Source organism: Mauremys mutica, chromosome 2, assembly GCF_020497125.1.
Source record: "Mauremys mutica isolate MM-2020 ecotype Southern chromosome 2, ASM2049712v1, whole genome shotgun sequence".
In the NCBI taxonomy this organism is placed as follows: domain Eukaryota; kingdom Metazoa; phylum Chordata; order Testudines; family Geoemydidae; genus Mauremys; species Mauremys mutica.
Window position 1 is genome coordinate 109,687,826 of NC_059073.1, and position 23,096 is coordinate 109,710,921.

Consider the following 23,096-nt stretch of genomic DNA (forward strand, 5'->3'; position numbering starts at 1 on the left):
AATTTCCACTGCTTGCATCCAAAGAAGTGGGTATTCACCCACGAAAGCTCATGCTGCAAAACGTCTATTAGTCTATAAGGTGCCACAGGATTCTTTGCTGCTTCTACAGAACCAGACTAACATGGCTACCCCTCTGATACTTGACAAATCTAAAGGGTATTCAAAATGGGGCCATATTTGAAAGGCTTTACAAAAGTGCATTTTTCTGAAAAGGTTCATTTCTATCTGAATGGCACTGACTATTCAGCAGTTGTTTTTGTGAGATCTGGTTCTTGCAAGGTCTTTAACGCTACAGTGTGACCTGCAAGGTCACAGATAGTGAATTCAATTATATTGCTTGATAAATTATGCCCTCATGTACTATTCTTTATCTTAAAGTAGTGCTTGAGATGTTGCATAGACATATGGGAAGGCATGGTCCCAGCGAAGAGTTTACATTCTGTAAGACAAAAGCCAGAGAAAGGGGTAGAAGAGGTACAACATACAAGGTTGAGTTCCCCTACTCCTTTCACTGTAGCAATCCTTCTCAAGTCATGTCCTCAAGTTCTTAGCTCATAAAAGTTAAACTGTTACTTCAGAATGTTTCCACGGTGGCATAGCCATTTCTGGAGGATACAAATAGTAAGCCTTCCCTGGTTGGGTTTAGGCCAGTGTTGCTCACTAAAGTTCTAGAGATACCTCATGACACAACCCATGCTACCCACTGTACTACCCACTTCTGAAAGCCAACAGGGAAGAACTGGGTCCACAGCTGGTGGAAACTGTCAGTGCCTCCCTTAGGGAGGACAATATCCCAAGCTGCTATAAATGAAACTGTGGCAGGCCCATTCCTCAGAAAAACATCAATTGATAACAATATGGCCAAATATCATCCGAGATTTAATCTTTCATTCCTGATAGATTATTGACAAGTTTGTGTCCAACTCTCAGAGCACTTAAATGCCTCAGTTATCCTTGTTTCTTGGCAGTATGAGTACAGCTCAGAAAATGCATTAGTTGCTCCGGTGGTCAGTCTCTCCCTAGTGATCGATGGCTATGCCAATATTAGATCTGTCCACACCTTGTACAAAGTGGTTCATGTGGTGATGTGGAGCGAGGAGCCAGCGAGAAGCAGGGGGAGGCTAAGACAGGTACAGGCTGGAGAAGAGAAGGTTAGAAGGGATCAGACTTGTGGGACGGACAGGATCAAATGGAGAGCACACTCCTCTCTAGAACTTGGAGGTGAATCTACGATTCTGAGTCTCAATATTTCTTTGCTATCAGCAAAGATCTGTGACATGCACTAGCAAAGTGTGTCTCATCCCACTTGAGTGGCACATCCACTTGAGTAATATCAGTTTACTACTGCTACCAGTTACTCTGTTACCTCAAGTGGCAGAGGTCCAAATCCTGATGACGACCCAGTTTGGGGGTCAATATGAGGGAATTTGTTTTGTCATTATACTTTAAAAAAAACTAGGAAATTAAATACAAAAAATACATTAAAAAAAACATTAAGGTTGCAAATCAACTCAAAAGTTAGGAAATGCCAGAATTAAGGTTGCCTATGCAAACTTAATTCAGCCCCTTGTACGTATGCATAATGATATAATTTTTAATAACATGATAACACAGTATTTTTCCATAGGACCCCCGCCTCATTCATTGCACAGGTGGACAGTGTCCAAAGAATAAGTCAGAAACGTGTAGTGAATAAGGCAGTTATCTGCAGGAATCCTATCTCGTCTGTTGCAAAGTCAGAAGGTGTGTACTGAATGAGGCAATGTACTGTAGGTAGAGGAAGGGTGGTTTCATGGTCAGCTGAAGTCAATGAGAGGTCTGCTCTGAACATATAAACTGCTATACTTTACAAAGTACGCTTAAAAAAAAAATCAGACCCAAAGCATCTCAGTTTGGGCACTAAGATCAGCAGATGCTTTTGACATTATTCTCGCTGTGCCTCAGATGCCGTCTGTAAAAGTGGGATAACAACCTTAACTCATAGGAATGAAGGGGGGTGGGGGAATTGTAAAGATAAATTCATTCCTATCTGTGACACACTCACATACTACAGTGATCAGCGCCATAAAATCTCCATGAGGAAATTAATCATCATTCTGCATTCAGTGCAGGGTCTGAAGAGTGTGCAGCAAATAAGGCATAGGGCCACACACTGAATGACAAAACAAAATATCAAATAGCTACCCATCCAATAAGCCCTACCCATTCTGTGCAGTGAATGAAATAGGAGCTTGTGATCATGTGATTAAAAGACTATGATAATGCATACATACAAGGGGCTGAATTAAGTTTGCTTAGGCAATTTCAGTTCTGGCACTTTTGAGTGCTTGACTTTGCAACATTAAAGTTCCTTTAATGTAATTTTCTTACCTGTAATTTAGGCATTACGTAACTTACATTTCTAATGAGAAAGATAAAACATACACCTGTATGTGTGTATACCATACATTAGTACATATTATATGCACACGTGTGTACACTCGTGCACATGCATAAATGTTAATTAGAGCAGTAACAAGGAGCAAGACCCTGAGACTAATAGCAAGTTTAAAGAAAAGATTGTGTCCCCAGTGCTGTATTGCATTTGTAAGAAACTCCAAGAATACACACAGCTTCAGTAAAACCTCTCTTGCGGTGATTTTCTTTAGTTGCCCTAAGTTTTAAAATAGTTTCCAGACCTAAAACATTTGTCACCAGAGTAGATGTAAATTAAACATACTAATTGCAAACAGAAATACACACACTTCACATATACTAAAGAAACTCTACACTTTTAAATTATGGAGTCATAATGTACAGCAGTTGACCAGCAAGCCAGTATTTTACCCACAGCCCTGAAAAATAGCTGAGAGGCGCTAATAGTAACATGTTTTCATTTTCATTTCAAACTCTGGTACCAATTCAGCTAATATCACATTGTATGATCTCATGCTGCTGTAAGAGCCAAAAGTTTCACTTGAAATCTTTTCAATTATCAGATCTGGAAAGCTTTTCAATCACTTTAGTTTGAGAAGGATTAAAAAAAACCAAGACCAGAGATAAGAGGCCAGAGGCTTGAAACATTTATCACTCATCATACTCTTCCATCTGATGCCAGGTTAGCATCTTTACAGATTCAATAGAATTACCTACCTACCTTTTTTATGAAGAGATTAAACCCCAGAAAATTAAAGACTGAACTATGGAGTTAGCAATTAAAACCCAACAACAAGGGCATCCAATCCTTATGGAGTAGGAGGACTAGAAATAGAAACATCCAGAGTAGAAGGGAGAGTCCCAGCTTCCCAAATGGCCATTGGCTTCTAGCTCTGGAAGACTCTAAAATATTGACTTTAATTACATTTTTATGGATGAAAAAATTTAGGTAATTGTTATTAAAAAAAAGCAGGGTTTGTTTTTTTCCTCATAGAATCATAGAATCTCAGGAGGTCACCTAGTGCAAGCCCCTGCTAAAAGCAGGAGCAACACCAACTAAACCATCCCAGCCAGGGCTTTGTCAAGCCGGGCCTTAAAAACCTCTAAGGGTGGAGATTACACCACCTCCCTAGGTAACCCATTCCAGTGCTTCACCACCCTCCTAGTGAAATAGTGTTTCCTAATATCCAACCTAGGCCTCCCCCACCGCAACTTGAGACCACTGCTTCTTGTTCTCCTCTAAGCCTTGTATAATTTGCATTTATAGCACCTAAAGAACCTGGCTTTACAGCTGGAGGCATACTAGTAGTAGTTCCACTGAAAAATTTTAAGCATTCACTAAAACATTCCTAGAACAATTAAACGTGTGGCATATGATGATGTGGTGTAATGTAAAGATTTTACTGGCATTTATTATAAATGATCCACCATGGCTACCCCAATCTCATGCTAATGATACCCTTAATACCATACCTCACCGATAGCTATTCTGCCTATACAGAATGCCCACAAAGTGGTCATTATTAAATGAGCAGTGGACCAAAAAGTTCCAAATATGAGCATATCTGATATAATTGCACTCGTTAACCAGTTAAAATAATGTAACAAAAATCCTGTCACAAATCAATGGGCTCGGTCTTGGTCCCATTTAATTCAATGGTAGTTTCCCCATTGACTAAAACAGGAGAAAGAACAAATACAATAACTTTACTTAAAAGAAAACAAACTGAAGTATGTATCCTGTAAAGCCACATTTAAATCATCTAAATCTTATCCTCTCCCCTAAAAAAATAAAATAAAATAAAAAAACCACGAACAAGCAGAACAGTAAAGGAATTTACTGTATGTTAGCAATTTTTTTTAAGTATTCTTGTAATGTCTTTTGAAAGTCACCAAATGTACAAAACATCAAACAAGGCTCCACCCAAATCTCAATTTTCAAATAATATCTCAAATCACTCAAACTTGGGTATGTAGCTTCATAGGTCGCGATCAGGTACCTAGGTGGTATTATATGTCTCTCTTGAAAACGTACACAAAATATAGAAAGTACTATAGTTCCCATTGCCTTAACTACACCTAAATTAAGATATATTTTGTACCTGTGGGTACAATAGAAAAATATTTTGATTTTCTCACTGTCTAGTCGGGCAGCAAAGGTATCTAAATGCACACGTGACAAACTATATTAATCAAATTGTATTCTCCACCATGCAGTAGTTTCTGCCATTCACAATATAGTGGTGGGCAGAAATCAGACACACTGAATCCTATCTCTTCACACCTCCTTTGGTACAGAGCCATGCTTTCCCGTTACCTAACATTCTTCCCTAGTGCAAAACCTCCTCTCCCACTACATCCTAAGCACTGCTATCCTTCTGTTCTTTCCTCCCTGTGCAGAAACATTTATCTCTGGATCTTCTCCTCTACCTCCTATATTCCCTCCACCACCAGCTCTAGAAGCACCTTCATTGCAACTCTCAATTACAGCCATCAGAAAACATATTTTACAAAAATGGTTGTCACTTATTGTCAAAACACAGTCCAATAGAAATTTTCCCCACCCACTCTATTCTCTACTACTGCATCCTTCCATCTCTCACCTGTTTCTAGAGAACCTATATACGCTGGCCACCCACTCCCATTGCCTCTTTCCTGCACCCACCCAACTCCAGAGGCACAAACACAACATCACCACCCATTTCCTTCTGTTGCCATGTCCTGTCCCCTCACCCAGTTTCATAGATACTCCTTTCCTCCACTGTAACCTGCTCCTTCTCAGAGCTTGCTTCCCTTCCACCACTGATTTTCCCTAACACACCATCGGCTGCTCCCTCACTCAGCTTCCTTCCCCCACTTGGTTCCAGGGACCTCCTCACAGACTTCCTCCACAACATCAAACATCTCTTGCCCCAGCTATACCACCACTGCCACCTCTTTTACTTTCTTACATACTTTTTGATGGGTCATTTCCCTTCTGCCAATACTATATAAGCAGCAGCATCTCGCTCTGCCTATCTGTGAAGTAAAACTGACCCCTCAGTTGTTGAAAAAGCCTTCGCTGAACCTAAGCTTTTCTGGTGATGGCTGTACTAATGCGTGCATGGGAAAGACTTGTCCAAAGAGATAAAGAAACACAAAATCTGTCCTGAATGGTTAACAGCACTGCAGAGGAACGAGGAAAGACAAAATAAATATAAGCGTTAAAAATGTTTAAGTTCATATACAAATGCTGCCAGTGGGTTGCTGGGCCTTAGTTTTACTAGTCCATAATTATCAGCTGTCCTTACGCCATCCTTTCCTAACCAATCATAACCCCACAATATTCAGCATGTAGCTCCAAACCAAAATGATCCAAACTGAACATATCTGAATTTGGGAAGTCTGAGTCCAAAACTTGAGCACAAGCCCATATCTACCCCTCTTTGAGTTTAGTTTAATTTTTAATGACATATTTAGCCAAGGTGCATGGCTGAGGTGAGAATAACCAGCGTTAAATTTAAAGCAGTGCAGCTGATATGGTTGTTGGAGGAGTACCCACAACCTTGTCTATGAGGAAGGAGGGGAGAAGACAGACCAAAACAGATTAAGGTGATCGTTTTTGGAAATATCATCAGGAACTAGTTGAAAACACACACATGTAGCCCAGCTGCAATACAGATAGATCTCTGACCAATGTTGAGCTTTCTGATACACTCATAAGCATATGCAAAAGTCTGATTGAACTCTACCTCCTAGGCTTCACCCTGAGCTCTACTGTGATTAGTTTTCTCTTAGGACAATTTTAATGGTCAGTTCAACTTCTTTGATTGCTTAGCAAATAAAAGCTACCCAAATGACAAAGAGTGCTGCATTGAAGGGTGTTGGAAAACTCAAACGCATGGGATTTATCAAAACCTCATGCCACTCTTTATAGAAACTCTCTTGTTACTAAAGAGGAAAAGTAAACTTTGAAGGTTGGTGCTTATAATTAAAGGGTGTTTCTGCAATATCTGAAGTTTCTTCTATTCCCATTTGAAACCATGAGAGTTATATCTTCCTGTTTTGACGACAGGCCTCCCGAAGAAAGATCTGAGTTAATTATAAATTATCCCATTACTCACCCCAGGTGTCCCTCCTGGGGCAGGAAGGAACTACAGCACAGAGAGCTGCATGTAAATCCTTTGATCACATACACAATTCCACTTCAAAAATATAAATCCTCCTCTTTCACTGTACTGACATGACTCATACCTGTAATGAAGAGAGAACAGGACACAAGCTCTCAGTAACCTTATGTCAATGGAAAAGTTAAAAAATAATAAATTTTAAAGTAATTAGCCAAGTCCCCATTATTTTCTCAAGCAGACACTGAAGTCAAATGCATTGCTGTAATTAAGTTTCAACAGCCCTTGATAAACACACATTTATAAAAAAAAACCCTACATATTTCAAGCTAAGTTCAGCTAAAATAGAATGTCCTGTTACATACTTCAGTCTGGACATTGCCTCAATTAACAGAACTAGTGCAAAGTCTTTGTTAGGATCCCTTTCTTACGAAAACTTTCAAGAGCAGAAACATAACAGGGACCTTAAGACAGGGCCTTAAAAATAAAATATATGTCCTACTTCCACACTGCAGAAGAAGCCAAAATATGTCTATGCAACACAAATACACCCTTACAATGGGTGTTTTTCAAGGTTTCTGCACCCTTTTGTAGTCTGTTTTTAATAATTTTTATTTATTTATTTTACTGCATCAGCTCCATAAAAACAGGACCAATGTGCTATAGACAGACAGAAGTGGCCATCCTTTAATCGTTTTGGATGTGCCGAAAGACAGACAGAATAACATGTCTCACAACATTAGCCAGTTTCCATGCATTTCTTCCACAAGAGAAGGTACACTTTCGCTATTTGTGAAGGGGACAAAGACTTGCAAGCCAAATTGTGTCAACAATAGCAGAATTAACAGTCTGGAGTGTTCAGCAAGACTTATACCAAAGTAAACACTCATAAAAATAAAATAAATAAAATGTAGAACGCATTAGCACAACAGAGAGCTGACCCACATGGCATCCTGGCCTGTCTGGTAAGCAGCCTACATATGGTTTCCTGAGCTGAGACACCAGATCTGTGATTGTTTTAAGTTCTCTGGCTTTTTTCTTTTTTTTAAATATACATTGTTGGAAACCTGGGAACTCCAACTTCCCAGTGATGTATAACAGTATTTTCCAGCCCAACCAGTTCAGAGAGTATTAGACCTGAAAAAAATCATGTAATTCTGAATACCATTGTGCTTCCCCTACCTGCAATTCCAACCATATTTTAGTGACCATTATCTTGAAAACCAGTAGCAAAACCAACATTATTTACTTATAGGGAACTTTCCTGAACATTTTTGTAATTGTTGAGTTTGCACCATTACCAAGTCCTACCATCTCAACTGCCTGCCAACAATCAACTTTGGTAACAAATCAACAACAGAACAAAAACTATGCCATGTTTCCCCAGCAGAATGAATTTTCACATGTGTTAATGTGTATCCATATTTCCTGAACTGTGCTGGCTGTTTCCTTTTTACGTATTTTTTTAACCATTAAGTTTCTCATTCTTAATTTAAAGTCAAATTGTGCTTGGAGATGCACACTCACACACAACTCTTATGGATGCAAGCGGGAATTGCAAATATATATATTTGAGGACAGAATTTGGCCTGGACTATTTAAATAAAATAGTACATTTATAAACACTAATGTACCTATGATACAAGTAAGATCAGTACGTTAATATCAGAATTTAGGGCCAGAAGGGGCCACCAGATTATCTAGTCTGACCTGTATACATAGGCCACCAATGCCATCCAGCTACCCACACACTAACCCAGGGGTCGGCAACCTTCCAGAAGTGATGTGCCGAGTCTTCATTTATTCACTCTGATTTAAGGTTTCGCGTGCCGGTAATATATTTTAAGGTTTTTAAAAGGTTTCTTTCTATAAGTCTATAATATATAACTAAACTATTGTTGTATGTAAAGTAAATAAGGTTTTTTAAATGTTTAAGAAGCTTCATTTAAAATTAAATTAAAATGCAGAGCCCCCCGGACCGGTGGCCAGGACCCGGGCACTCTGAGTGCCACTGAAAATCTGCTTGCATGCCGCCTTTGGCACACGTGCCATAGGTTGCCTACCCCTGCACTAACCCAACCACTGGAGACTAAATCATTGTGTGTTACAGGCAGAGAGTTGGGGGGGGTACACCAAAACCTGATATGACAGATATTATTGACAGATGTTATTTTTCTTTACGCGCGCGCACACACACACACACACACACACACACTTTCACCTGAAAGAACACACGCAGTAAGAAATGGAAGAAAATAAACTTAAGTAAACATTCTTCTCTGAGATCACCAGAGCGTTAAGCCATTTCTTTTAGCTCTTTGAACAATACAGTCTAAACCGCAGACGCTGAAGCCTGTCAGATATGAAGTGTCCAAAGATTACACCTCAGCAACATACCCTTGAATCACATTCCAGTCCCACTTAATGATTGTAAAGTCAAAGAGAAGGTACTTTTGCTGAAAACACTTATGCCAAAAATGCCAGGGGAAAAATGTTTTCTACTATGAGAAATCTTTCATTAGTTCTATCTAAGGACAAGAAACATACATATTTTTATATATGATTATTAAAATGTCATGATTAGTTACGGTCAAAGAGGTCTATTTAGCCTCCTGTATAGCATTGTCATGATCTCTGCCCAAAATTAAAAGGCTTGGAGTTAAAAGAAACTGAATTACAAGCTTTCATACTAAAACAAACAAACAAACAAAAAACACATGAACTAAGCAAATAAGAGGGCCCACATGAAAACAGACTGTATTATACAAGGGGTCTCAAACAATCTAGATACTAAAGCTATCAGGGAAAGACTAAAGGTCGCCAAATTATAGAGAGTGAATCTGACTACACAAACTAAGCAACCCCTACAAAAAGTGGTAGCCACAACATTTTTACCACTGTGGTTTATGAGAAAGATCCCATCCTGCACAGATACAGTGGTGTAAGGGTTACATGTGAGGTCACTGTCATGGCAGTCTGGAAGCTTGAGGTTTATGTAAATGGGGTGGTTTGGTAACTTGCTATGAGTTTTTATATAATGATGCATATAGTGTAATGTTCTCCTGATCTATGAAATCATGGTCACAATAACTGTGTAGGAGTCTGCATGCTTTGCCGTTGCCTACTTTGCCGTTGCCTACTTCTTTTAGTTCAGTTAGAAGCAGTTAGAGCACTTAACAGATAAAGATTTCCTCCTACTATAAACTTATCTGATTTTATGTGACGGAACATAAAATGCTGTGTTTAATGATCTTGCTAAGGAATGCACTGCACATTAAATCAGCAGTGGATACATAAAAGATCATTAAAGTTCCAGTCAGACTGCCCTGTCTTCACATGCAAAACAACACATTTCTATTTGTAACAACTGAAGAAGAAAACTGCAACTGCAAGAAGAAAAAAATACCACACACAAGTTTATGAGAGAGTCATAAGGGGTTGGCCTTCTTTGGCAGTCACAACAAAGATTGCAGCTAGCTAGTACGTAGACGCAATCAACATTAATCTTATTAATCATAAAAGTATTCCTTGGATCCTTGAATTTAATTATCGGTGCTCTGCTTGTGGACCAAGGGCATGTTCTGTAGTTCTGTAAGCCTCAGATGGAAGGGATCACTATTAGAAGATTTTACCACTTGAAGAGAGTTCACTCGAAAAATTATCATAAAGGCCCACTCCCCATACACTTTGAGCTGACTGCCAAGAAAATTTCAAAGCCCAGCTGCCACCTGTATCTGAGATAGATTCTTCAAATACTGTATGCAGAGAAGCACACCTTAAAATGTGTTAGTGGCTGATGTGAACAAAAATAAGCCAGAAGTCTCTCAGCTGGTGCTGGAAGAATCACTTGGGACATTCTTCATCTGCCACACAGTTGTGACTGGGCTAAGGGCCAAATCTTGAGGTCCTTGTGCATGCTCAGCTCCAACTGAAATCAAAAGAAATTTAGACTTTAGGATTTGTCTATAAATATTCATTTGCTAATATAATAACATTTGCTAAAGGGCATCATCCTGGCGTCCATTAGTGTGCATGAAAATCTGAACATGCGAATCACCTGTGTATGCAATTTTTTTTGCATGCTTTCATTTGTGGACTCAAATGTTAGGGTTCATGCTGGTAAATTCCACTATGTAAGTGAAATATACTGCATAATTAGAGGCCACGATTTGAAAATTTTCCTGGTCTTGGGAGGTCTAATTTAAGCTAGCCTTTGGGCAAAGCAGACTAGCTGGCATTAAGATTTAAGATCATCATTGAGAAAAAGAAAAGTAAATTTCATTATTTATAAAGTCTCTGTTGAACGTATTCATAGCGCTGACATCTTTATATAAAACCCAAGACAGTGACAATGTAAAAAAGGGGAGAGAGATGTAAACTTCTGTTCACTTAACCTTTTACCTACCCAATGTGCCCAAGTTTCTTGTGGCATCCATTTAACGGAATAATAAAATCAAGGTATAGTCTTGACTTGGAAGGTGAATTTCCTTCTCTCTGCACAAGCTTTACCATCTAATAGGCCATAATCACTCAACAGCCTTTAATACTTTATTTAAAACAAAGCAGAAAGAAGAAAAAAAAATCACAAGAAAACAAGTCAGCCAGGCCCAAGCCTCCTTTTGAGACGCTCAATACAGTCACCTATATTACATGTGTTTGTTTATCGTCAGTATATACCAAAAGGAGATATAGGAAGTATCAGCTGCTTGGTTGTTGATCTTAGGACCATTAAAAGAACAAACAAACAAAAATACCCACAACAACAACAACAAAAAAACATAGGTGAGTTTCCCCTAGCCCAGTCTTCAAATACTGACACGATGGGTGCACAGTTCATACCCCTCTTCCTGGTTTAGCATCACATGGGCATTGTGACAGGTACAGTGTCTCACTCTCAGGATATGTCTACACTGGAACTGGAGGTGTAATTTCCAGCTTTGGTAACTAACATCAATGCTAACTCTCAACAAGCTAGTACCCTAAAAGCAGAAATGTAGCTACAGCAGTGTGAGTGGCGGGATAGGCTAGCCTCTCCCACATGATCCCATCTGAAACCTGAGGTATATACTCAAGGCGGCTCACTTGTGCTACTGTGGTTCCACAGCTATGTAAGCTCGATCAGAACTAGTGTGGGTATTGAGCTGAATGTTACACCTCCAGCTCCAGTGAAGATATACACTATGATAGAAAGGAATGGTTAGGAATCTAGGGACCAAAAACAAGGAGCGAAATAGGGAAACCACCGGCAGGATCAATTAATCAGAACTAAGAAGCTGGCAACACAGGACTGGAGATGGGAAGATGGAAACTGGAATGAGGAATAAATAGGAAAGGAAAGAGAGAGGAAGGTGAGGCGATAATAGGTATAGATAATGGGGAGACACATATCCGGGGGGGCAATACTAAAAGGGAAAGTGGCCTGGAAAGGAGGTTAGCATCTGATGTGTCAAGAGTGAAAGAGATCCTTGGTACTGAACTAAAGAAGGGTGAGCCTTGGTTTATTAGATAGATAGATAGATAGATAGATAGATAGATAGATAGATAGATAGATAGATAGATAGATAGATAGATAGATAGATAGATAAAAGAATTATATTGGGATTAAGTCAAAAGACAGGGAACCCCAGAATAAGGATCTATTCCCAATACTGTAATAGACTATCATTATGACTGGCGGAAAATTAATCCCTCTGGCGTTTAGTTTCCTATCTATAATCTGGGAGTAATAGTTTATTTACCCAACAGGAGTATAAAGACTCATTAATTAATATGTTTGAAGTTGTTGGAAATCCTCAGCTACAATATGCAATAGAAGTTATTTTGTACAAGAATACTTATTTGACAGGAGAGATAAGGGCAGAGATTGGTGGGCAAAAGAGAAGCAGACAACCCACCAGAGGTGGAACTGCCATCATTTGAATTCCATTTTTCCCTCCACTTGTCTGGATTTACTATTCGTCAGTGAATATAGTTATGAAATAGTTCCTTCCACCAACAGAAAATTAACAGCTCAGGGAAACAGACTGTTTTTCTTAAAAGCGCTTATAATATGTTTACTTTTAATTTTCTCAAGTATGTGCTTCTGGATTTTAACTTGAGGAACTCAGATTCAGGGCTGAACTCTCAAATCTGATAGCCTGTATAAAACCACACAGTGCATTTCTTTAGAGCAAGTCAAACCTACCTTGTTCCCTAATTCATTACAAGATACAGTTTAAATAACTTCATTCTCATTTACACATAAAAAGCCATTCCCATCAATTCAAACCTACGGCAAAGCCTCTTTTCATCTTATTGCTCTTTATTCCCAAATAATTAACATGTGTATGTCTCTTTCCAGGTGCACATGCATGCGCACACTCCTTTGCAGTAAGAGAAGTGAGTTGGCTTTAAGACAGTCAATGAAAACTGCATTTAAGATGTACACACCAGCATCTGGGCTGAGTTTGATTAACCACATAATTGGACACAGATTTCATACACTGAGCAGATGGAATGCCCCCTTTTTCTCTTTTTCCCCCCTAAATCACATTGAGGACCCATTCACACCCTTACCCAGGCTGCCCCTACAGAATCTCCCATGGTTGCCATTTTCTAATGCTTGACATTATGCTGCCTCCGCCTCCTTGGCAGCTGGAGCCAATATATGCTCTTTGGTGGTGGGTCAGGGGGCATGCTCTAGATCTTCACATGCCAAGACACATAAAATCAATGTTAATGCCCAGGAGAAGGAACTACTCATGCAGAAGGTCATTAAATGCCAGTTGCTCTATAGCACTGAAGTCTTGAAGGGAAACCCCGCAAAATTGACAAGACATGAGCGACAATCTGGTCCTCTAACACCACCATGGGATACTGTAAAATGGCAAAGAAAGCCAAACATGAAATAGACATCACGAGTCTCAGAGAATTGAACACGATTTTTTTTTTAATATTTTAATTACATGCCAGGGATCAGTCCACAATATTATTTATTTTAAAAACCATGGTCATTTTCTAAGGACAACACAGATTACCAATGTTGTTCTTTAACAAAAGAAAAACAAAAACAAAAAAATGGATGTCATTTTTTTGTACCACAAGAAAAAAGACATGATATGAACAGGCTGCTTATCTGATCCAACTTCCACTTAAAAATCTGAGCTATACTGACTGACGGATGGCATACACAAATGTGAAACCATGTGCCACATTACTGGCACTATTTCCCCAAGGAAGAGAGAGAAAGAACAAACAAACCACATCTGACAAATGCTAGTCACATCACTCCATTCACTTCTGAAAGGTGCTCAGATATTATGGTAACAAGGGCAGTTTAAGAACCAGAATAGAATAGAATCTTCAAACAAAAATGACCTTTTTCCTCTGTGTCTGCTTAAACACTATTAAAAAGCAGCTGCACCCTTTGGTGTATTTTAAAGGATATGGTGTGTTGAAAACTGTAAGCTACCATTTTAAATTTCAGGAGTTTTCCTGGTCCTGCTTGCAGACAAGGGGTTCTGTGGGGAAGCATGTGATCTTGGTCTAGCAGCAGAGAGTCTGTAAAGAGTCAGCTTAGAGCAAGATGGGGTGAGTTGTGTATCTCTGTCTTACAAAGCATCCTGCTCTTTTTTTTTTTGGTTCTCATGCATTAAGATTCTGGATTTTAAGAAAAAGTAGTGTTACACTGTAACCTTCCAGAAAGAGTATATTACAATTTTATCCAATTTCTCTGTTGGTATGCCGTGAACATAACAGGACCACTGTATTGTTAGTCACGTGCACTCTTCTTAAAATGTGGATAGAACAGGGACTGATTGAGAGGACTCAGGGCATATCTACATTACAAACTTAAGTCAACCTATGTTAGGTTGACTTACAACCACTGCAGTAATTACTGAGGTGGTGCATGTTGACAATACCTTCCTTCTGCCGGTGGCACACGTCCTCTCCAGAAGCACTTCCACAGACTTAAGAGGGGCACTGTGTGGGGCTGATAGCTCCACATACAGCTCCCTGACAGGAGCCCAGCTGTTGCCCAGGCTCTCGGCTCCCCTCTGGGAACCCGGCAGCTGAAGGGGGTCTCAGCTGTCTGCTACCCACCAGGAGCCTGGCTGCTCCCCAGGTTCTCAGCTCCCCACTTCGAGCATGGCTGCCCCTCACACTTCTGCCAGGGAGCTTCGCGCCCAGAGCCTGGGTGACTGATGGGCTCCCGGAGGAGAGCAGGGACCCTCAGTGTAGCTGGCTTCCTGGCGGGGGGCCTTGGTGCAGCCGAGCTCCTGGCAGAAAGTGGGGAGCCAGGAGCTACAGACCGAGCTGTTAGTGACTTTCTTGTAATTTTACAGCTTCAGCCTTAACCCCAGAAATTGACAAGAATGACAGCCAACAGCCGATGTAAGTAACCTGCAGTGTCTACACAGACACTGTGTTGCCTTAACTACACCTAGATAAGCCTTGTGCCTCTTGGAGAGGGGGAGTTATGTTGGTGTAGCAGGGGACACATCAGTGGCAACAAGGTTGTAGTGTGTACACTGACATAGTTACATCGATGTAAGTTGCCTTATGTCGATCTAACTCTATAGTGTAGACCAGGCCTCAGAGGAGGAATTTAGCAAAGTGGGAAGCAAAATATGCATGGCTGATTTAAGGCAAATCTAGGACCTGACAGCCTGTTCCCATGCTAAGGTCCAAAACCACCTGGAACAGCTGTGGAAAGTGGGCACCCCCTTCCTTTCCAGAGAAATTGGGGCAGCAGCATGAACACCCTTCTACCTTCCAGGAGAAGTAGCAGGGACAGTACAGAAATTACCTCCACTGAACCCAAGAGCCAGGATGACAGCAGTGGGGTCCTCCAGTACTTATAAGCTCAGGTGGGTGGTCTGGGCCTGCTAAACCCTTCTCCTCCTGCCATGAACAGTCTTTTGCTATGGTTGTGTTGGCAGGTCGATCCAGAGATGTGGGTTTTAGAGTTAGTATCCCACTACCTGAATAGAGCAGTATGCCCTTCAGGACGTCAGCACTGCAATTGGACACCCACAGATGGCCCGTGCCAGCTGACTCAGACTCACGAGGCTCAGGCTAAGGGGCTGTTTAATTACAGTGTAGACGTTCAGGCTCGAGCTGCAGCCCGACTGAATATCTACACCACAATTAAACACCCCTTTAGCCCAAGCCCCCGTCAGCTGGCATGGAACAGCCACAGGTTTTTAATTGCATTGTAGACATACCCTCAGACAACTATTGTTTTGGGCTGATTGTAGACTCAGGTAGACATCACAGAACTAATTGTAACCAGATGCTTAATACAATTTCTATTAACAACAAGGGAGAAAGAATATAACTCAGAATAGGAAAAGAACAGGTTAAAGGATATTTAGATAAGTTAGATGTATTCGAATTAGCAGGGCCTGACAAAATTCACCCTACGTTACATAAGGAACTAATTGAAGCAACCTCAAAACTATTTGCAATTATCTTTGAGAACTCAGAGGATGCATGAGGTCCCTGAGAACTTGAGAAGGTCAAACATAGTACCTCTTTAAAAAAAAGAAACAAAGAGGACCCAGTGAATTGTAGACGAGTCAACCTAACCAGGAAAGATACTGGAACAAATAATTAAATAATCAGTTTGCAAGCATCTAGAGGATAACAGGGTTTTAAGGAATAGCCAACATGCATTTGTCATAAACAAATCATGCCAAATCAATCTAATTTCCTGTTTTGACAGAGTTACTGGCTTAGTGGATAGGGGAAGCAGTTGATGTGATTTATCTTGATTTTAGTAAGCTTTTTGCACAGTCACATATGATATTCCCATAAACAAACTAGGGAAATGTGGTCTAGATGAAATTACTCTAAAATGGGTGCATAACTTGTTGAAAAACCATAAGCAAAGAACAGGGCCAGCTTTATGAAGGGCGGGGCCCGATTCGAATACCCGGCAGCAGTCCGGGGATTCAGCAGCAGGGAGTCCGCTCCGGGTCTTCCACGACACCGAAGGACCCCCTGCCGCCAAAATGCCACTGAAGACCCCCGGAGCGGACCCCCCACTGCTGAAATACCACTGGACCCCCCGCAGCTGAAATGCCACCGGGTAAGTAAAAAAAATAAAAATAAAATTTAAAAGGCACCTAAGGCGCGGGGCCCGATTCAGGGGAATCGGGCGAATCGTCCTAAAGCCAGCCCTGGCAAAGAGTTGTTATCAATGGTTCACTGTCAAAACTGGGAGGATGTTATCTAATGGAGTCCGGTAGGGGTCTGTCCTAGACCTGGTGCTATCTAATATTTTCCACTTAGATCAGGGGTCAGCAACCTTTCAGAAGTGGTGTGCCGAGTCTTCATGTATTCACTTTAATTTAAGGTTTCGCGTGCCAGTAATACATTTTAACTTTTTTAGAAGGTCTCTTTCTATAAGTCTATAATATATAACTAAAATATTGTTGTTTGTAAAGTAAATAAGGTTTTTAAAATGTTTAAGAAGCTTCATTTAAAATGAAATTAAAATGCAGAGCCCCCCGGACCGGTGGCCAGGACCCGGGCAGTGTAAGTGCCACTGAAAATCTGCTTGCGTGCCATCTTCGGCATGCGTGCCATAGTTTGCCTACCCTGACTTAAATAATAAAGAGGAGAGTATGCTTATAGAATTTGCAGATGACACCAAGCTGGGAGGGGTTGCCAGCACTTTGAAGGATAGGATTAGAATTCAAAATGACCTTGACAAACTGGAGAATTGTTCTGAAGTAAACAAGATGATATTCAGTAAAAATAAGTGCAAAGTGCCGTATATACTCATTCATTAGCCCGTTTGTTTATAAGCCGACCCCCCAAGATGGTTAGGTAAAAATAGCAAAAACTGTATGACCCTTTCATAAGCTGACCCTATATTTCAGGGGTTGGCAAACTTTGGCTCCTGGCCCATTAGGGTAAGCCTCTAGCGGGCCTGGACGTTTTGTTTACCTGGAGCGTTCACAGACACGGAGCCCCTCAGCTCCCAGTGGCCACGGTTTGCCATTCCCAGCCAATGGGAGCTGTGGGAAGTGGCAGCTTTTTTTTTTACCAAAAATATTCGGCTTATGAACAAGTATATATGGTACTTCACTTAGGAAGGAAATATCAAATGCACAAATACAGAAGAGGGAATAATTGGCTAGGCAATAGTATTGCTGAAAAAGATCTGGGTGTTATAGAGGATCATGAATTGAATGAGAGCTAACAAAATGAGGCAACTGAGAAAAAGGATAAGTGTCATATCTGAAACATGTGAGGTAATTATTCCACTCTACTCGGCAATGGTGAGGCCTCAGCTGGAGTACTGAGTCCACACACTAAGAAAGATGAGGACAAATTGAAGAGAGTCCAGAGGCGAGCAACAAAAATGATAAAAGGTTTAGAAAATTTGATCTACTTGGAATGATTAAAAAATGCTCATATTTATAGTCTTGAAAAAAGTAGACTGAGAGGGGACCTGATAACAGTCTTCCAATATGTTAAGGCAGGGGTAGGCAACCTATGGCACGTGTGCCGAAGGCAGCACGCGAGCTGATTTTCAGTGGCACTCACACTGCCTGGGTCCTGGCCACCGGTCCGGGGGGCTCTGCATTTTAATTTAATTTTAAATGAAGCTTCTTAAACATTTTAAAAACCTTATTTACTTGACATACAACAATAGTTTAGTTATATATTATAGACTTGTAGAAAGAGCCCTTCTAAAAACGTTAAAATGTATTACTGGCATGCGAAACCTTAAATTAGAGTGAATAAATGAAGACTTGGCACACCACTTCTGAAAGGTTGCCGACCCCTGTGTTAAAAGCTACTACATAGATGACCGTGATCAATTGTTCTCCCTGTCCACTGAAGATAGGACAAGAAATAAAAGGCTTACTTGCCTGCTGCAAAGGAGATTTAGGTTAGATATCAGGAAAAGCTTTCTAACTATAAGGATAGTTAACTTTGGCATATGCTTCCCAGGGAGATTGCAGGATCCCCATCAATGGAGATTAAGAACAGGTTCGATAAACAACTGCCAGGGATGGTCTAGGTTTACTTGGCCCTGCCTTAGCACACGGGGCTGGACTTGATGAACTCTTGAGGTCCCCTTCAACTCTACATTTCCATGATTCTGTCAAAGAGCAAGCTATGCATAGCTTGGGTCACATTTTAAATATTTTCTTCTCAACTGTAGAGCTACAAACTCACTTGGGTTTTTTGGGTGGGTTTTAATGGAACAATAATCAGATGTAATCACAATTCCAGAAGCTGGGGCTCTAATATGGGCCAGTAGTGCCTATAGCCTAATCTGGCCCTGCAGACAAATTAAGTCATTCATTTCTTCTGTGGATCACAGGCATTTAGGAAACAGAGGCAGGAGTCCAGATGTGCTAGTTAGACCATCCATCCAAGGCTTTTAACTGCAGCTCAGCAACTAGTCATGTGAGGAATAAGGCTCCAGTCCTATAGTAATCTCCACATAGATGAACCCTTGCACAGGCATGGAGCCCATCTTAGTTCGAGGGCGTAATTTATTAAATTCCATTTGTCCAGACGAGTTTTTGCTTTTCCTTGGCTGCCACATGAGATATTTTCAGTCTTTTTTAATGTTAAAAACAATCTGTGTGGTGTGCCCAATATGTTGAAGAAATTATTCCTGAAGAGTTCGTTATTTTAAAATTGACCTATTATGCTGATACACACAATGCATATCTTGGGTTATCTGCCACTTAATTGCTGGTTAGAGCCCTGATTTACACAGCCAACCTGTTAAGACACAGAAACTTTGCATTAATTAGTTCTGCAGTAGAATTAATTCAAAATAAAAAAAGTGACATTTTCTTTTTTCTTCATCCTTTTCTTGATATATACCAATTCTTTCAGTTTCTTTTACCACAGTCCCAACACATCCCACTCTAGTAAAATTAACTGAGAAACAATTTGCGTGGAATACATATTTCATTTAATTTACCAAACAGATTTGCATAACCAAACCTTTGTTGTACCTCTTTATGTGAAAAGTTCATATGTTGCAGGGCATAAAATATTTCAAATAGGGATCTTAGAATTGAAATTGACTTATTCCTCCCAAATTAAAAGCCGCATCCAGTTTTGTTTACACAACCCTCTCTCTGTTTCCCAGTGAATAACAACTATGCAGGTCTTCCTTCATAACTCTTTTTAGATACATCTTATATTTTCAGTGTCCAGCAGCCATGGAGAAGGTAAATGATATAGGAACCACTATCAACAAAGAGAAATTCAGTATTACAAGCAGCACAGGGGTCCCTGCACTCCGAGATCCCCCACTGCATATCTAACTAGAAAACCTACCTCAGGATTACCACTTCTTTGGCTTTGCCTACATCTAGCACAGTACTAGTTAAACTGTGACTCTGTGGTTAAGGCAGGTAGGAGAAAATTTTGCTTCAAGCTAGCCAAAGAGCAGCTTTGCTTTTAATTTACATGTTGTTTTTTTTAAATACATTTTAAATACAAAATGTCACAAAGGAGACTAAATAAATTATGAAAAGACAAATCCCATTCTATTTATATTTCTGCATCTTTTCTCCTCAAGTAAGGTTACATGCACCAAGAAAGGAAACCACTTTAAAAATGAGGCAAATCTATGGCGCCAGTTTTTCACAATCCAGTAGTGGCTTCACATTGTTTTCTAAATGGCAATAGCTTCCATCTAGTCCAATTTTTTGCTTAAACGACCCAAGGGGTGGGGGAATAGGGATAGGGAGCATATCTAAACATTGGCACATTTGTACCAACACTCAAATGTGAAATGTTTCTTTACAAAACTCTGTTGGCTTTAGATATGGTCTTGAATAGTGAAAAAAAAAACATTAGCAGTAGCTTCTCAGAATTAGGCTAAATAATTAGTCAGTTTAAACATGACCATATAGAGGGGGAAAAGTGAACTTATTCACTTTGGCCTGTGTTCAAATATCCTCTTTTCTAAACGCAATTATGTTTGAATCATTAACATAGCTCCATCTTAAGAAGACACAGTCTGATTGAGAAGAGTGGGCCAAATTCATTGTTGCCTATAACGTTCCACTGAAGCCAATTTGACAGAGAACATCAATAAGAATCCATCATGGGTAAGGCTGTGTGTCTGTTATGGAGGTCACGGATTCCATGACTTTCTGTGACTTCCATGACTTCTGCAGTGGCCGGTGCAACTGGTTCAGGGACTGCCAGGCAGCCCCTGGGCCAGCAGCACCAGCAGCTACTGGGGCAGTTTGAGTGTGGGAGGGGGCTCAGAGGTGTGGCGAGGGGTTGGGGTGCGGAGTGGCGCATATCTTGGGGGGCTCCCCGGGAGCAGCCGGCATGTCCCTGCAGTTCTTAGGGGCCAGAAGTCTTCGCACACTGCCCATGCTCGCAGGCACCACCCCCCACAGCTCCCATTGTCTGCAGTTCCCAGCCAATGTGAGCTGCAGAGCCGGAGCTCGTGGTGGGGGCAGTGAGGGGAGCCCTGGCCTTCCCTCCCCCTAGGAGCTGCAGGGACACACGGAGCCGAGTAGGGAGACTGCCAGCCCCACCAACCCTCCCCCCCAGCTCCAGCGGGGGTCCCAGGCCATGTGCCGCTACCCCCACCAGCCTGGGTCCTGGGCTGCACGCCACCACCGCCCCCTCCAGCACCCGTGGCACCCTGCCCCTCCCCCCAGATTACCCGCAGCCCCTAGCCCAAATTTTAGTTAGGGGTATATAGTACAAGTCATGGACAGGTCATGGGCCATTAATTTTTGTTTACTGCCCATGATCTGTCCATGACTTTTACTAAAAATACACATGACCAAAAGGTAGCCTTAATCATGGGCAATTTTTAAATCAAGAATGGATTTATTTTTCAAAGGTATGCCTTAGCTCAAACAGGAATTATTTTGAGGAAGTTCTATGCCCTGTGCTATACAGGAGATCACACTAGATCACATCAATTAATTTCAACAATACCAATTTATGGTATTTCACTAAGCATACTAATATTTATGAAGGAGGTTTTTTGTAATATTTTAAAAAGGAGCTTAGAAGTCAGAGTATATAAAATGACACCAGCTATCCATTTTGAAACCATCTTTTTTTTTTTCAAACTTGTTAAATAAACAATAAATCAACTCCTGTTTTTCTTCCAATGCTGTATGTTTTCTTGGCAGGGACTAGACTGCAAAGCCTATCAGAAAACAGATAAAGGAAGAAGTAAGGATAAAACACAGCAGGGGAACAGTCCCCAAGGCTGATGATTTGAACACAATTTAGTTTACAGTTAACTCACAGCATGACATTTGTAATGTCCTTTATCACCTATGAAGCTGTTTTCTCATTTCTCATTATCATTACACATAACAAGACAAGAAAATATGTATCTGTGCAAAATGGAAAAATATTTGCACATGAACACACAAGACAAAAATATGACAACTTACATTTTAGAAGGAGCTTCTTGTTTACACTTTCACAAGAAAAATATAAAGTTACCATAGGTAGAACAGGTGTACTGATCATTTTTCAAATACCAAAACCTTTTCTTCTTTGTTTTAAATCTTCTCCCATCATGCTCACACCACTTAGCAATAGCTATAAATATTTTTCTCACTACACTTTGTCCTCATTCTAACCAAAATGCTCCAATTTTTGCTTTTTGCTTTATTTTCATTTTTAACACACATTACATTCTTCTTTAATTTTTTGGCCCTCAGAAGTATTAGACTGACAGAGTTTACGGCACAGAGCGTGCTGCTCCTACTCCTTGGCCATAACAATGGGCAAAGTCAGGGAGTGCATGCAGCACCAAACTTGGCCTGCAGAAGGCACTATGGAGCAGCTCCACCTATGATGGGGTTTTTGTCGATGACTGGAGGCCTGAAGTAACTGTGCAGGAGAAGCAAAGTTTTGCTGAGTCAGAAGATAAGCAGAAAAACAACCAGCAAAAACTAAAAGTACAACTAAACTCCATATTACTTCAACTATCCCTAAGAACATCTGAAACTTTTGAACAGTCAGGGTTTCACGTAATCTAACTAGATATCTATATACATTTTAGATTTGAGAGACAAATCCAAATGTCCAAAAACTGAGGTTAAAATAGCTGGAATTTACTTGTACCTTAAGTACAGATCTGATGGCAAAAATTGACCGTTCATGTTCTAATTCCTTCTGAAGGCTTACATTTATTATTCTATTATTTCTACTCACTTTTTCTTCTAATTTAAGATGTTCAATCCCATGTTAAGCCCTCCCACCCCTATTTCCACACCATTGCTCCTACTCTCTGAGATCTAAGACAGGCTCTCCATTAGTGCTATTCTCAGCCTGAAAGGATGTTAATTGTTATAGAATTTAAACTGTAAATATCAATGTCATAAAGCAGAGTTGAATAGCAGAAGCTAAACCACAGGTCCAACACATTAGGTTTGCATCCAAACATAGAGAAAATCTGGAAACCAGAAGTTAAGCATGGAGTTTTTTATTTGCTGGTTAATTTTGGGCTCGGAAAAGAGGAAAAATAGCATATGTATGAAACAAAACATAGAACAGGATGGGGGGTGGAAAGCACAGTGGGATGAAATGACTAGATTAAACCACAAAATGAAATCC

The 23,096-nt window shown here is 40.4% G+C and overlaps 1 long non-coding RNA gene across 4 annotated transcripts in view; it reads right to left on the reverse strand.

Moving 5' to 3' along the window:
- Positions 1-23,096, reverse strand: part of LOC123365390 — a 340,326-nt gene that overhangs the window by 142,619 nt on the left and 174,611 nt on the right. For all 4 annotated transcript variants that reach the window (XR_006577558.1, XR_006577556.1, XR_006577557.1 and 1 more), the window contains 2 exons: positions 10,297-10,449; positions 6,519-6,648 (listed from right to left, as the gene is read on the reverse strand). This is a non-coding gene — a long non-coding RNA (uncharacterized LOC123365390). The remainder of the gene's footprint in view (positions 1-6,518; positions 6,649-10,296; positions 10,450-23,096) is intronic.